The 16,881-nt window shown below is 45.2% G+C and overlaps 1 protein-coding gene and 1 non-coding gene across 2 annotated transcripts in view; both read left to right on the plus strand.

Annotated features, from left to right (window-relative positions):
• The window catches only part of LOC141252810 (bone morphogenetic protein 8A-like), a 144,179-nt gene that overhangs the window by 36,724 nt on the left and 90,574 nt on the right, over nt 1-16,881 (plus strand). The gene's annotated exons all lie outside the window — the stretch shown is intronic.
• LOC141256915 (U6 spliceosomal RNA) lies at nt 16,710-16,813 on the plus strand. The gene has a single exon (XR_012317855.1). It is a non-coding gene; the product is annotated as a U6 spliceosomal RNA (small nuclear RNA).

Genomic DNA, 16,881 nt, shown 5'->3' on the forward strand with positions numbered 1-16,881 from the left:
CCATGATCCTACATACAGTATAATGCACCCCATGTTCCTCCATACAGTATAATGCACCCCCATGGTCCTCCATACACTATAATGCACCCCCATGGTACTCCATACAGTATAATGCACCCCCATGGTCTTCCATCCAGTATAATGCACCCCCATGGTCCTCTACACAATATAATGCACCCTCCATGAGCCTCCATACAGTATAATGCACCCTCCATGAGCCTCCATACAGTATAATGCACCCTCCACGAGCCTCCATACAGTATAATACACTCCCCATAGTTCTCCATACAGTATAATGCACCCCATGGTCCTCCATACAGTATAATGCACCCCCATGGTCCTCCATACTGTATAATGCACCCCATGGTCCTCCATACAACATAATGCACCACCGTGGCTCTCCATATAGCATTATGCACCCCCATGGTCCTCCATGCAGTATAATGCACTCCCCCATTGTCCTCCACACAATATAATGCACCCTCCATACTGTAGTATGGCCACCGGTCCCTGATTTTAAAAAAATAAATACAGTATTAACCTCTCCTGGTTCCCCCTGATGCTCTAATCTCCTCAGCATTCGGTGTGAAGCACTGCACATCTCAGAGCAACGGGCGCCCTGTAAAAATGTCATCGCACCCGCTGCCCTGAGATGTCAGACGCTGAGGAAGAATGATAGGGGTGGAAGCATCTGCTGATGCTCCCTCCTCCATTATCATTGCTCGCACTGGGCCCCCCCCCTCTGGCCATCAGTGTGAGCAATGATGATGGAGGAGGGAGCATCAGCAGACGGTGCATTAAGGGCCCGATGCGGGTCAGCTCACGGGCCCCATAGCAGTGGCGTTTCCTGCCGCCATTGGCGGTACACCACTGGCACATACATACAGATACATGTATACACAGAGCACATATATACAGAAACAATGTATAAAACACCAAACTCAGCTCTGCTACATCCATAGTACCATCCTAATGTCATCATGTATCAAGTATCTAGTACCATGATGGGCAATACCAAACTCAACTCTGCCGTGACTTTAGGTAAAACTTAAAGATGTTGTCTGATAGTGAAATCGTCTGATCGTACAGCAAACTCAGCTTTTCTACAACCATATAGTCTCATCGTACAAGTAATAGGGGACAAAAAACAAACTTGGCTCTGCTTCATCTGTATGCAAGTGCCATACTCTCTGCAACATCATCATGAAGATACAAGTAACAAGATGACTGAAAGCAAACTTGGCTCTGCTACATCTGTACAGTCTAACAATACAGGAAATCTAGCAAAAACACACTCAGCTTTGCTACATTTGTATATGTCATATATCGAACCTGTACAGATGTAGCAGAGCTGAGCAGTGATTCTGCCACTTTATCAGCATGGGCCCAGAAAACTCCACTCTGCTACAACCGTGTAGTCTGATCATACAACACACTCCGCTTTGCTACATCTATATATGTTCTGTTTCTAACCTGTACAGATGTAGCGGAGCTGAGCAGTGATTCTGTCACATCATCAGCATACACACAGCAAACTCTGCTCTGCTATATCTGTGTAGTCTGATCATACAACACAATCCACTCTGCTACATCTGAAGTGCACCATCCACAGACTTCGGCAGAGGATAAATCTCAGTTCACTCTGTAAATGACGCACACTCCACTATGATAATTTTTTTTAAAAAAAATTCTCAACTAAATAAATGCCTGAAGCAATCTCCGGTGCGACAAAGCGCTGACACTGTGTGCACTTGTCGCAGACACTTTCCCAGAACACTGCCTAAAGACTGCAGCGAAAAGAAAAGAAAGGGCGCATGTGTAGACTCACAGGGCTATTTAATTAATTTAAAAAGTGCCAGTACACTCACCTGTGAAGGTTGTGTACGTCTACACAACCAAGATTAAGCGTGTGATTAATGAGGCTCCGGGTCACCTCTATTTGTAGTACCGTCCTGTCGGTGTTTGCCTCGCAACTCCGTGCTCCTCAAGTGGTCACACGATCCTGCTGGACCAGATACCACGTCACCGCAGGTCCTCAGTAGTTTAACCCGGTGGCTGGATAACCGCAGGTCCTCAAACATCCAAATAGACCAGGCTGCTCCTGCCGCTTTGGCTCCGTATGGAGATATTTCACAAGTAAACAATGGTGCAGCGGTCTCAGGGAGCGCCAAAGGAATACTGGACAATTTAATAGATGGCAACCGACTTTTATTCTTCCTCCAATACCACTGCCTGGTATTGGAGGAAGAATAAAAGTCGGTTGCCATCTATTAAATTGTCCAGTATTCCTTTGGCGCTCCCTGAGACCGCTGCACCATTGTTTACTTGTTAAAGACTGCAGCGGGTAATCTCATCCGAGGTGATTGTAGTCGTCTTTACCATGCTATTATGGTGCTTTGATACATTAACAACATCTGCCTTGTTTGACTACTGCTGTGCATACTGATTTGGGGTATTTCACTATAGTATTACATATCATGTGAAATAGGACACTGTCTCCTGTGTAACTGCCTTTTATTATATTATATAGACAGGTCAGCTTGACTACAGGATCTCCAGCAATATTATGATGTACTTGGATACCGAAGCCATAATATTATATATGTTATTATTCAATATACTATAAGTGCTAGTTTATGACTCTCATTATCTTGTGTCTGTCTTAATTATATAGATCACATGATCTATTATTTGCTTTCTGTACTGTATCTAATAATTAGTTGTATCAATTTTTGTAATATAAATGTAATAAATATTAACAATGTTTATTATGATTGATTGTGCTGCCTCTTAATTGCTTATATGAGAAATCCTTTGTGTTCTGGACCAGGTAAACGTCTCATACTCTGGCTCCAGGGTGAGGAGAAAGAAACAGACACACACAAAGACAGACAGTTATACAGACAGAGACACACACGGACAGACAGAGACACACACAGAGGACAGAAGACTTACCACCAGTCCATCTCCTCTTCAGTTGTCCCGACTCCCGCAGAGTACAAGACCTATGGTGACATCACTGTCACATGATCGAGATATCACCAAAGGTCCTGAAGCAGTCTCCACATCTGAAGCTACACTGAAAATACTAGTATCAGTGTAGCTCCTGCTGTAGACACTGGGGGTCTCTAAGGGAGTGGGGGGAGGGGGTGCTGGGCAATTACCCAGTTTGCATACAACCTAATGCTGGCCCTGTGTGTCTTATTCAGTGGTGGTCGGGTTTCAGTCTTCCTCACCTTGGTCATGTCTCTGAGCACTGAACATCTTTTTTATTTCTGGGCACTCCAGGAAGGCTGCAGTTCTGGAATATGACAGCACTGGAGGATAATGGGTTCCTGGTACCTTCATGTTTGATTCTTCTCAAATCTTCTTTGGCAGTTAATGTGCATCTTTTTTTTCTTAACATGTTTTTTGTGACCCTGTTGACTATTTGCAATCAAACTTTTGATGGTTCTGTGATCACGCTACAATATCTTGGCAATTTCTAGAGTTCTTCATCCCTGTGTAGGACTTATAAGAATTTTGACTTTTCAGAGTCAGTTAAATCTGTTTTTGGCTCATTTTGCCTGAGGAAAACAAGCTGCCTAATAATTCTGCACACCTTAATAAAGGGCGATGTATCCTTAGGCCTCACCCTCCCGCATTACACAAATACACATCACCTGATCTGCTTCATCCAATAAGCATTCAAGTTTATACAGTTTGAAGTTGGAAAATCTGCATAAAAATGATATGGTGAATAAACTCACTTGCCTAATAATTCTGCACACAATGTAATTCTTATGCATTCTCAGTATCTTCGATCACGTGTACTAATCATCAATTATGGCCATCATATTTGTTACCATGCTTTAATTATGACATGCCAAAATTGAATGAATAAGTCAATCGATGAAAATGATTGTTCTCTTCTAAACATTTAAAATCATTTACGTCTCCTTACATACTTAAATCTTTTTCCAGCTAGTCTTGATTTTTTAATTTATACATATGTAAGAAAGCGGACAAGAGAGAAGAATACAGTTGAAATTGATTCTTAGCTGAGTATTCCAAGCGAATACCGCCATCTGCTGGTCAAAGGCAAAAGTGAAAAGAAAGAAAGAATTACAGTGGTAATAACTGATTAGTGGGAACCTATTTTCCGAGAGGAAGACTTTAAAGACGACACCAGGTCAAGTGACACCTGTGTCGCAATGACTAATTATAAAAGGCCTGGCAGAGCCGAGAAGAGGTAGTTGGTGCCAGAACCAGTACAAGGACAGATAGGGACTCCTAGGTGGGCTTACAGCCACCATCGTCACAGAAGGGTCCGAGAGTGGTCAGATGCTGGAGAAGGCCTGAGTTGTGAGGAAGATCCGTGCCCCACACCAGTAGAAGTCTGTAAGCAGCTCCAGTAGAAGTGTAATGACCGGAGGTCCGAGAGAGATCCAGTGAGTCACAAACTGAGACAGAGACAGAAATAAACAACACTTTCTTTACTAAAACAGGGATCAGACTAAAATTCAGTATTGAATGAATCAGTCTCAGGTTCTGCCTGGGACACTGTCTCTACTAAATACACATAATCAGCAAAAGCTGAAATCAATGTGCCAATCTCAAGGTTTCCAGCTTGTGTGAATTATTCTAGAGATCTGGAACAATTTTACCTAAACACTGTGTCAGTCTAGTGAGGGCGGTATATGGGGACCCCCTGAGATGGCACACTGCATACAATCCTACCACTATGAACAATAATAATGCATGAAACTATATCAATTGCTCTTATTATCAGGATACCCGGATATCTTAAAGTTATGGTACCGTTAACTTCAGAAGCAGTCTATCACAGGCCTGTGAATCACGGTGGCTGCAGCTAGTCCCGGAAAACTTTGGCGCCAAAACAAAAACAAAGTTCACAAAACAGCAAAAATTCCTTCTCTTGTCGGCCGATGCTGAGCCCACACGCCGGGGACTTTAGTCCTGTAGCCTCAGATTAAGGTCTGGGAAGATCTCTTCACAAAGTCTTGTCAATATCCTCTCAGTGGAAATAGCACCAGAAATCTTCTTTCCTCCCGAAGTCTCTCACTGTTATCCAGTACCCCCACCACATGCTCAGTCACAGAAATGGATTACTCAGTCCCTTCATCACTCGACACGTGACTCCTTCAGCACAAAGTCTATAATCCACTCAGCATGGACCTCCACAAAACTCCACAGAGCCACACAGCTTCCCCAGCTCAGCACTTGTCCTTAAACAGAGATAGGGGTAAACAAACTCCACACAGAAGAGTGTAAAGACAGCGTCTTATTGCAGCTCCTTCTCACAGACTTCCTGTCTAGACTCACACATCAGACGCTCTAAGAATACACACAGTTTCTAGCACTGCCCCTCCTCTGAGCCCAGCCAGGCAAAAGTCACAGGGTCCTAGTGCTCTCCTGCTGTTATCACATTTCACACTCTCACATGCCACCCCACTAGAGGTTGGCGTCCTCGACACACCTCCCCACTCAAAGTCGTCTTGTGCATAGCGTTGTGGAGGTATACCCGCCGTAGCTCGAGTAGTTCTCCTGAGACCCACCCCAACAGGCTCGGCTCCCGAAGGAACAGAAGTCTCTTCAATGGGAGCCAATGAGGCTGCTCCCTCCTGAGGTGTGGCACCCTGTGCCACATCATATGGATCAGGTAACTGCCTTGATTCCCCGTTCTCTGAAGGACATGCCACATTCTCAATACTCTCTTCACACGGGGACAGATCGGTCGCAGGGGGCAAGTAAGCAGGGGCAGAGACAGACCCACCATCAAATTCGAGAGTATTAGGGATGCCCACCCCTCGGGACACGGCCTGTGGTTCCGGGGAAACGGGGACGGCATCTTTAAACCAGCACCGTTGTAGCATGTTACGATGAAGATTATGGGATGGTCCCCCTGTCCCCACCGGTTCAACCTCATAGACTGGAATCTCAGGGCTCAGTCGTTTTTTTACCAGGTACGGAGTCGCCTCCCACCGTTCACTCAGCTTTCCGAACCGTCGTTTGATTCTCACCAACACTCTATCCCCCGGGGAGAAAGGCTCGGTTTGCACGGGGCGCGTGTCCCTATGGGTCACCTGACTGAGTCGATCACCCACCACCTGATACACCACCCTCAATCGCTGCCGGTGTTCCCGAACCCATTCTGATGCGGTCCGAGGGGGATTGGAGGAGGGATCTGGCATGCTCAAATCTTCAATGTCCTGCCCTGGCCTCCCGAACATCAACATGTGTGGTGAGTAGCCAGTAGTGCTGTGCACTCTATTATTGTAGGCCCACATCAATTCGGGAAGATACTCAGGCCAGCGTACCTGTTGTTTACCCTCCAACGTCCTCAACATCTGCAACAGAGTCCGATTAAAGCGCTCACAAGCTCCGTTACCTTGGGGATGGTAAGGTGTCGTTCTCGACTGTGCGACACCATACAGCTGGTACAGCTCCTTCATCAATGCCCCCTGAAAACATGCCCCTTCATCTGAGTGTATTCTTTGCGGACACCCAAACATCTGAATGAAATATCGACACACGGCTTCAGCCGCCGATTCCGCTGTCTGATCTCTTGTCGGCACTGCTACAGCATACTTGGTGAAGTGGTCTGTCATTACCAAGCAATAGGAATACCCAGACGTTGAGTATCCTATCAGGACATAGTCAATCATGAGCAGCTCTAAAGGAGCGGAAGTCTTAATAGATTGCGTGGGCGCCCGCTGCTCAGGGCTCTTACTGAGACCACAGACCCGACACTGCAGACACGCCTCTGTCACCATCTCCCCCAATTCAGGACATTAGAGGACTCGCTGCAGCCACTGGAGTGTCTTTTCACTCCCAAAGTGGGCCAATTCTCATGCGCCTCGCGAGCGACTACCGGGCCCATCCCCATAGGAATTACTAGCTGGTACCGGTGCTGCAGCTCAGATGGCAGGTACACCTTACGGTACAAGAGGCCCTGTTCCACGCACAACTTATCCCACTGTCGCAGTAGTTTCACTCCTTCCACGGACAGCTGGGCCTTTTCCTCTGAATGCGGCCAGACCTCTTTTTGTACCCAACTGCGCACTAGTGCAATGTCAGAGCAATCGTTCTGGTCCTTCGCCCAATCCGAGGGTGTTTTCTCCAGAACACACGGCATCCCTGGCTCCACCCCACTTGAATGTACCACACTTCAGAAGATAGGTACCTGCCCCAAGTCAGGGGTTTCAGTGTCCTCCAGCTGGTCATCAACATTTTTCCCCGAGGACCCAAGGGGCACCCTTGAGAGTGCATCCGCATTTCCGTTTTCCCGCCAGATCGAAACTTAATTTGATAGTTAAACTTAGCAAGGCGAGCGACCCACCGCTGCTCCAACGCTCCCAGCTTTGCGTTTTCTAGGTGAGCCAGAGGGTTATTATCAGTCATGACCAGCACCTTAGCTCCCGTTAAATACTCGGCAAAGCGTTCCGTCATCGCCCACACCAGGGCCAGTAAGCTCTAGGCGAAACGAACTGTAGTTAGCTGGGTTGCGTTCAGTGTCTCTCAAAGACCTGCTGCCATAGGAGATTACTCGCTCCTGACCATCCTGCACTTGTGCTAGTACCGCCCCCAGCCCATGCAGACTGCCATCGGTATATATCAGGAAAGGGGAATCGAACCAGGCATACGCTAACAATGGAGCACTTGTTAGGGCGGCCTTCACCTCCTCAAATGCCTTTCGCTGCTGGGGTCCCCATGGGATGGGGCGATTTTGGGGGCCTTGTACCGTCCCTCTTAAGAGCTCATTCAGGGGACTCACTACTTGTGAAAACTTAGGTACAAATCGCCGATAGTACCCCGCTAAACCAAAGAAGGCCCGAACCTCTCGCAGGGTACGGGGGGGTGGCCACTCCTGCACAACCATGACCTTACTGGTTGCGGGCAGAACCCCGTCCGGAGTCACCACGTGACCTAGATACTCAATCTGACTCTGTAACAGTTGGCACTTCTTTGGTTTTATTTTTAGGCCATAACAACTGAGCCGCCGGAGAACTTGACGTAACTTCTCAAGATGGTCTTCAAATGAGGTCCCGAACACCACAATGTCATCTAGGTATATCAGGACTGATTCAAAATTCAGATCACCTAAGCAATGTTCCATCAGGCGCTGGAAAGTTCCCGGGGCATTAGTGAGCCCGAAGGGCATCCGGTTGAATTCAAGGAGCCCCATTGGTAGGACAAACGCCGTCTTGGCTCGGTCTTTTTCGGCCATTGGTACCTGCCAATAGCCACTTGCTAAATCCAACGTCGAGAAATATTTGGCCCGACCCAATGCCGACAGAGACTCTTCTATGCGAGGTAATGGATATGCGTCCCTCACCGTGTGAGCATTCAATTTGCGATAGTCCACACAAAACCGAAGGGTCCCATCCTTCTTCCGCACCAAGACCACAGGGGCCGCCCAGGGGCTCTGGCTTTCTTGGATCACTTGGTTGTCAAGCATACTGGCCACCATGCACTTCACCTCTTGATAGAGTGTTGGGGGGATTTGACGATAACGTTCCCTAATAGGAGGAGTATCCCCTGTGGGAATCTCATGCTCAATCGTCCGGGAACAACCAAAATCCTCCGCATGTCACGAAAAGGTCTCTTGATGTTCCCACAAGACCTTCTCCAGCTGCTCCAATTGCACGGGGGTCAGTTTTTCCCGATCCACTCCCATCTGGTCCATGATCACATGACCATTCCATTCTTCAGTAGGAGATTCGGTCTGGCCTACTTCAACCGCGAATGTCCAGGAAGACTGTTCATCTGAGCGAAGTTCAAACACTGTCTTATCAGGCACCTTCCCTGCTGGCACGAACAATTCAGCCAGAATGGTCCCAGCAGGAATTGTAACAGCCTCATCTAAAACGTTGATACATCTGACTGGCACCCGTCCATTCTTCACAATCGCCAGAGACCGGGCCACATGCGCCTTGGCGAACGAGGACTTCTCTGGGGCTGGCTCGATGAGTACTTCAAGCCCATTTAGTCTCTGCGCAGCCCCCACCGGTAACATTAAGAGTTCTTCATGCTGGGGCGCTAGCGAGATCGTAGTCCGCGATGGCACTCGGACCAGGCCCACCCGACCCCCAGGGACCGCACTCTTCAGGAGATCGCAACTCAGCACTAGACGGTGTAACATTCTCTGGGTGGGTTGATGGTGAGTAGCACTTGCCCAGTATCTGGGTCCCTCCCTGGCATACATCTGATTATTTAAATCTTGCAGAACGTTCATTCTGAGCGTCACCTCCATCCCTCTTCTGGGAGGGTGGTCCACCAGCACTATCCCTTTCTGACCCAGCTCTTGACCAAACATTTTAAGTTGCATCCACACGATCCCCTTCACTGTCAGTTGGCCATTGTTAGCGGCTGTAAGCCTTATCACTCGGCCGTCCTCGGGAACCACGAGTTGACTGAAGTGCCTTTCGTACACCTCTAAGGGCATTATGGTACATTCGGATCCTGTGTCGACCAAGCATCTCATCTTCCGCCCTTCAAACTCTGCTTCCAGCACTGGACTGCATGCGAACAAATCTTGTTCTTCTCGTCGAGGGCTTTGTGTGGGGTGGGCCGCTGCTGCTCGCCCTCTCATGGCAGCGGCTGGGAGTTTAACGCCGGCGAAGGAGGCTCCGGGGCTGTTGACATCTGGCAGTACCGGGAGATGTGTCCCCGACGCCCACACCTCCAGCAGGTGACTGCTCCTCGTGGACGAGAACTTGGATCATTCGAGGGGTGTGACCTGGCAGACTGTGGAACCACCATTCCAGAGGACGGGGCGGGTGACCCTTCCGTAGGAGTAGGGACCGGCCCAGCTCTGAGTTTAGACACCTCCAGCTTTAACTCCTTCAGTTTGGCACGCAGAGACTGTACAACGTTTACCAGTCCAGCCCCTCCTGAAACTGGCGCCAGACCTCCCTCAAGCTGTGCACTGTCCACTGCCCCCTCGGCCACCAGAGTAGACTCCTCTTCCCTTTCCACCGCAGCCCGATAAATCTGCCAGAAGGATAATTCCGGGGTAGCTCGGGACATCTCCATCAGTTTGTCTCGAAGGAGTCTATTGGCTAACCCCATTATGAATTGATCCCAGAGTAAGCGGTCTACCTCTCGGAATGCCCCCATGGCCCCTGGGTCTAGTCGCTGCACCTCATTCAACGTTTCCTGTAAAGTGTTCGAGTACTGCATCAAAGTCTCACATTCCCTTTGGGGCCGATTGAAAAACAAGGAACGAAGCTGGGCCACACGAGCCCGGCCTCCTGAACTCCCCTCTAACAGCTCCAAGATTTTCTCTAACGTGCTCCTCTCTGACTCTGGACGTACCATCACCATCCGCCTAGCGTCACCCTCTAGTGCATTTAATGCCAACTCTGCCCGTAATGCGGGGGCCAGATTACACATCCGCAGCACACTCCCAACCCTCTCAGCCCAATCCTGCAACGGCATGTTACGCCCGTCGTATTTTGGCATGTGCTGGAGTAAAGCTCCTACCGGCACATATCCTCCCACAGTCGTCGCGGCTGCCAGGGGTTCCGCTACCAGCGGGGGGGCTGCTGGTGCGGCAGAGTCATTTCTTCCCTCGTCTCCGTCCATGACAAGCACTGGATCCTGCCGACTACGCCAAAAATGTAATGACCGGTGGTCCGAGAGAGATCCAGTGAGTAACAAACTGAGACAGAGACAGAAATAAACAACACTTTCTTTACTAAAACAGGGATCAGACTAAAATTCAGTATTGAATGAATCAGTCTCAGGTATTGCCTGGGACACTGTCTCTACTAAATACACACAATCAGCAAAAGCTGAAATCAATGTGCCAATCTCAAGGTTTCCAGCTTGTGTGAATTATTCTAGAGATCTGGAACAATTTTACCTAAACACTGTGTCAGTCTAGTGAGGGCGGTATATGGGGACCCCCTGAGATGGCACACTGCATACAATCCTACCACTATGAACAATAATAATGCATGAAACCATATCAATTGCTCTTATTATCAGGCTACCCGGATATCTTAAAGTTATGTAACCGTTAACCTCAGAAGCAGTCTATCACAGGCCTGTGAATCACGGTGGCTGCAGCTAGTCCCGGAAATCCTTGGCGCCATAACAAAAACAAAGTTCACAAAACAGCAAAAATTCCTTGTCTTGTCGGCCGATGCCGAGCCCACACACCGGGGACTTTAGTCCTATAGTCTCAGATTAAGGTCTGGGAAGATCTCTTCACAAAGTCTTGTCAATATCCTCTCAGTGGAAATAGCACCAGAAATCTTCTTTCCTCCCGAAGTCTCTCACTGTTATCCAGTACACCAACCGCATGCTCAGTCACAGAAATGGATTACTCAGTCCCTTCATCAGTCGACACGTGACTCCTTCAACATAAAGTCTATAATCCACTCAGCATGGACTTCCACAAAACTCCACAGAGCCACACAGCTTCCCCAGCTCAGCACTTGTCCTTAAACAGAGATAGGGGTAAACAAACTCCACACAGAAGAGTGTAAAGACAGCGTCTTATTGCAGCTCCTTCTCACAGACTTCCTGTCTAGACTCACACATCAGACGCTCTAAGAATACACACAGTTTCTAGCACTGCCCCTCATCTGAGCCCAGCCAGGCAAAAGTCACAGGGTCCTAGTGCTCTCCTGCTGTTATCACATTTCACACTCTCACAGAAGTCTGTGACCAGATCCAAACCAAGCTCAGGACACGATCCAGCTGTAGCAGTGGACCGTTCCTGTGGGCTGTTCCTTCTAGCGCAGATGTTCGGTACAGGGTGTGGACTGGGCCATGCTTCAAGGAATGGAGACAGCCAGTGCGACGAGCACACTGTATACCCAGTGACTCGCATATCGAGGATATGCGGCCTAGCAGGAAATACCGGTAACCCCAGCTAGTGTAATGATCAGAGGTGTTTATAGAGACTACGACTGTGAGGGGCCTAGTACTGAGAGTGACGCCTGTGAAGTTGAGACATAAAGGCATTAACAGTCGTTTAACTGCTAGATAACAAGAACAGAGTATGCAATAGAATATTTCATAGATATTGTATTTAGTCGCATTGCTGTGTCATAATATACTGTATTAACTCTGTTATGGTAACCCGCCATATAATGCTTACTTGTATATATATATCTATACTTAGAAATAGATTGTCCTTTTTGTGTTAGTTAAATAAATAGTGTTGGTAAAGTACCACTGTCTCCTCATTGTCTGCGCTGTTGCATCCAAGTAACCTGCTACACATACATAGTAAATACATCATATTAGTACTCTTTGGCTATGTGCCCACGTTGCGGAAATGAAGCAGAAAATTTTTGCTTCATTTCCGCATGTCCTCTCCCGGAAAAACGCATGTGGAATTCCGCAAGCGTTTATCGCGCATTTATTGCGCGTTTTTCGCGCGTTTTCGACATGCGGAATTGCCTTGCGTTTTTTAATGCTTTGTGAAAGGCAATTCCGCTTGCAGAAACGCAAAATTAATGAACATGCTGCGGATTTTTGAATGCAGCATAAACGCTGCGGAAAAATCCGCAGCATGGGCATAGAACTTGTTAGTCATGCTGTACAAAATAAATAAATAACATTTCCCATATGTCTACTTTACATCTGCATCATTTTAAAAACATCATTTTATTTTGCTAGGATGTTGACAGGATTAAAAGTTTAGAAGCAATATTTAATTTTTTCAAGAAATTTACAAAACCTGTTTCTTATTCAGATTTAAATGGACTTTGAGGGGCCTATATACTGGAAACTCCCCAAAAGTGATACCATTTTAAAAACTGCACCCCTCAAATATTTCAAAACTGTTGCCAGGAAATTATTTAACCCTTCAGATGCTACACCAGGATTAATGAAAGTGGAATGAAAAAAAAAATTGAAATTTTTCCTCTAAAATTTTGCTTTAGCCTCAATGTTTTCAATTTTACAAGGGATAGCACGAGAAATCCGGGTAAGTACAAAGAATGTTTTTTCTTGATTGAACAATAAAGAAAAAACTTTTTATAGTTACCCGGATGATGTGCTGGATTTTCTCTTATTTTCATATCCCAGATGTAGTCAAAAGTTCTGTTTGAACATACGACAGGGCTCGGAAGGGAAGACGCGACATTTGGTATTTGAAATTTAAATTTTGCTGGAATAGATTGCTGACACCATGTCACATTTGAAGATCCTCTGAGGTACCAAAACAGCAAAAAAAACATAAGTGACCCCATTTAGTGACCCATAACATGACTAAATGACGTCATGGCAGGTCCTTTTTAGACCATTGCGAGCTGCCGGCTATCCAGGACGCATTTTTAAGGACACCGGGGGCCATCAGAAGGTAAGTATAATGTATATTTTTTATTTTATTCTTTTTTTACAGGTACTATGGTACCCGGGTCCGGAGGAGAGTCTCCTCTTCTCCAAACCCGGGTACCATCCGCACATTGAAGCGCATGGAATCCGCATCTGCAGATGCAGTGATGCGGATGTTATGCGGTCCAATGCAAGTCAATGGCGGCGAAATTCCGCAAAATAATTAGTAGTGCTGCGGATTTTTCCGCAATGATAATCCGCAGCATGTGGAACATGGCAGACCTTCTACCAAGTGTTTTTTAAGCGTTTCTGCAGCGGAATTGCCGCTGCGGAAACCCTTAAAAAACGCATAGTGGGCACACAACCTTAGCCTCAAGTTTGTTATTTTCACAATGAATAATAGAGGAAAAAGGACCCCATAATTTGTTACACAATTTCTCCAGAACGCGATACTACCCATATGAAGTGAATAACTGTTGTCTGGGCACATGGCAGAGCTTGGGCAGTTTGGACACATGGAAAGAGCACTATTTGATTTTTGGAGCATACATTTGTCTGGAATAGATTGTGAAAGCCATTTCACATTTGCAGAGTCCCCACATGCCAAAACAGCAGAAACTCCTCACAAATGACCCAATTTTGGAAAAATGATCTAGGGGTGTACTGAGCATTTTTTACCTACAATTGATTCACGAAACTTTATAACATTTAGATGCAAAAACAAAAAAATATATTTTTTCCAATAAAATACTATTTTAGCAGTAAATTTATATTTTTGACAAGGGGAGATAGGAGAAAATGGACTCCATAATTTGTTACGCAAGTTCTCGCGGACACACTGATACCCCATATTTGGTCAAAAACTTTGTTTGAGCACATGACAAAACTCAGAAAGCAAATAACACTATTTAATTTTTGTAATGCAAATTTTGACACATGTTGCTTTTGCAGAGCCTGTGAGGTGCCAAAAAAGGACCCCATTTGGCAAACTAAACCCCACAAGGAGTTGATCTAGGAGTGGGTGAGCATTTTTAACCCACAGACTACATCACTGAGTTTTATTAGATTGGGCCACGAAAATGAAAAACTTAGATGTTTTCGTTAAAATTTTACTTTAGCCTCAAAGTTTTAATTCACACAAGGGGTAATAGGAGAAAATGGACAGGACAATTTGTTATGCAATTTTTTCCCGAATGTGGCAGTACCCCATATGTGGTTGTACACCACTGTTTGAGCACATTTCAGGGATTAGATGGGAAGGAGTGCTACTTAGCTTTTAGAAACCAGATTCCATATGAATATATTGTAGGCTCCATTAGCCGAGCCTCTCAGGTGGCCGATCAGTAGAAACCCCTACAACTGACCCCATGTTGAAAACTTCACTACTTAAGGAATTCATCTACGGGTGTAGCGTATTATATAGATAGGTGTGTGCCTTTCCAAATCAAGTCCTATCAGTTTAATTAAACACAGCTGGACTCCAATGAAGGAGTAGAACCATCTCAAGGAGGATCACAAGGAAATGGACAGCATGTGACTTAAATATGAGTGTCTGAGCAAAGGGTCTGAATACTTAAGACCATGTGATATTTCAGTTTTTCTTTTTTAATAAATTTGCAAAAATTTCTACTTTTCTGTTTTTTCAGTCAAGATGGGGTGCAGAATGTACTTTAATGAGAAAAAAGGGAACTTTTTAGAATTTACCAAATGGCTGCAATGAAACAAAGAGTGAAAAAGGGGTCTGAATACTTTCCGTACCCACTGTATATGCTTGTTTATCAAAAATATGTTTTTTGGGGTGTATAATATTTTTAATTGATTTTTATTCAGGTTTTTAGAGACACAGAATGAACAAAAAACAGTAATTTATTGTTTTTTATTTTTTTTTTATGCAGTTCACTGTGCGGTAAAAGTGATAAGACCGATTTATTATTCGGGTCAGTATGATTATAACGATACAAGATTTACGGTATATACTTTTTTATGCTTTGCTGATTTTGCACACAAAAACATTATTTTACAAAAATTGATTTGTTTTTGCATCGTCATATGAGAACTTGTTTTTTGAGTGACGGTTTGGCCTTTTCATTTACACAATTTTTTTACATAAGACTTTTTGATCACGTTTTATTACATTTTTTGTGTCAGTATGATGAAAAAGGTTTTTTTTTTTTTTTTACGGTGTTCATATTTATTCCGTATGGAATAAAAAACATGACAGTTTTATAGATTGGGTAGTTCCGGATGCATCGATACCAATTATGTGCTCGTTTTTGTTTATTTTTGTTTTATCACAAAGGATGCGTTTTTAGTGGTGAACTGGCTTTTCGTGATTTTTTTGTGCACTTTTTGTGTTTTTTTTTTTACATATTTTAAATATAACTTTTTTTAACTTTTTCACTTTGTTCTACTATGTGACATGAATATTTTTTACTTCTATCGCTGGTCTCATGCATTGCAGTACTAGTTTCTCACTGACTGAGCCTGTTAGACTCTGCTTATAGCAGGATCTAACAGGTCAACATACCCTGGGGTCATCAGATGACCACGGGGTACCATGGCAACCATCGGGGGACGCTGGTGTCAAAGGGGGTGTTTTAACTCCCTTTTAACCACTTAAATGTCACTGTGGCGATTGAGTGGGGTTAATCGGTCCAATCGGTTCAAAAACCGGTCGGAGCCAATGCCTCAGGGTGTGAACTGTCATATGCAGCTATCACTCACCGGAATTTGCATGTGGGCAGCTATTCCTGATTGCCTTTTTTAAACAGCAATGAGGGAATAAGGTCCCTTAACTACCGTTGTTTTAATGCATATCGGCGGTAGTTAAGGGGTCAAAAGGTAGGAGGTATTTTCCCTTCTATGACTATGCCAATGTGCCCTGACCCCAAGGAACATTTTTTTGGGTGAGGTGGGAGGAGGGGCAATATGGACTCTTGTTATGGGTCCCCATGATTTTTATGTATTCCTCTGACTGGACTCATTGTTGATCCAGCCTGAGAGGGCTTGCACTTTATCACATACTGTGTTATGCATCTAAAACATAGTAGGCTATGTACACTGTACTCTATATAGGGATAGACTTTATAGAATTAATACTATGATACATATAAATAGGTTGTGGGAGTTATGTAATTAGCTGGTATTCATGTGTAACAAGTAAATATTTCACACACCATTAAACTAATGCCACCACTCACTCAAGGCAGGAAGGATCCATGGATAGCAGGATAACACCAAATTATAACCCTGCCATCTGCTGCCTATAAAAACAAGGTTCTGGCGTGTTAGGTTTTAATATCTCAGTCATTTGTACCCATGGTGATTGGCATAACTAGGCATGCACACTTAGCTGGGCATGTATCTTTTCTGGAAAGTCAGTGAAATATTGTAAATTGAGACTATTTGCATTGCACTGGCAGCACGTATGCTAAAATTTTAAATGACATAGAGAATATTAGCATGATCCCAACGCAAATATGACAAGCAAAGTTGTGAAACTTTCCATATTTTTACCCTAAAAAGTTCTCTAAAATTTGGCATATGTGGACCAGTTACATCGAACATTAAAGTTTGACATAG

This window comes from Phyllobates terribilis, unplaced genomic scaffold (genome assembly GCF_046119375.1).
Source record: "Phyllobates terribilis strain yellow unplaced genomic scaffold, ASM4611937v1 Scaffold_2__4_contigs__length_985480577, whole genome shotgun sequence".
Lineage (NCBI taxonomy): Eukaryota > Metazoa > Chordata > Amphibia > Anura > Dendrobatidae > Phyllobates > Phyllobates terribilis.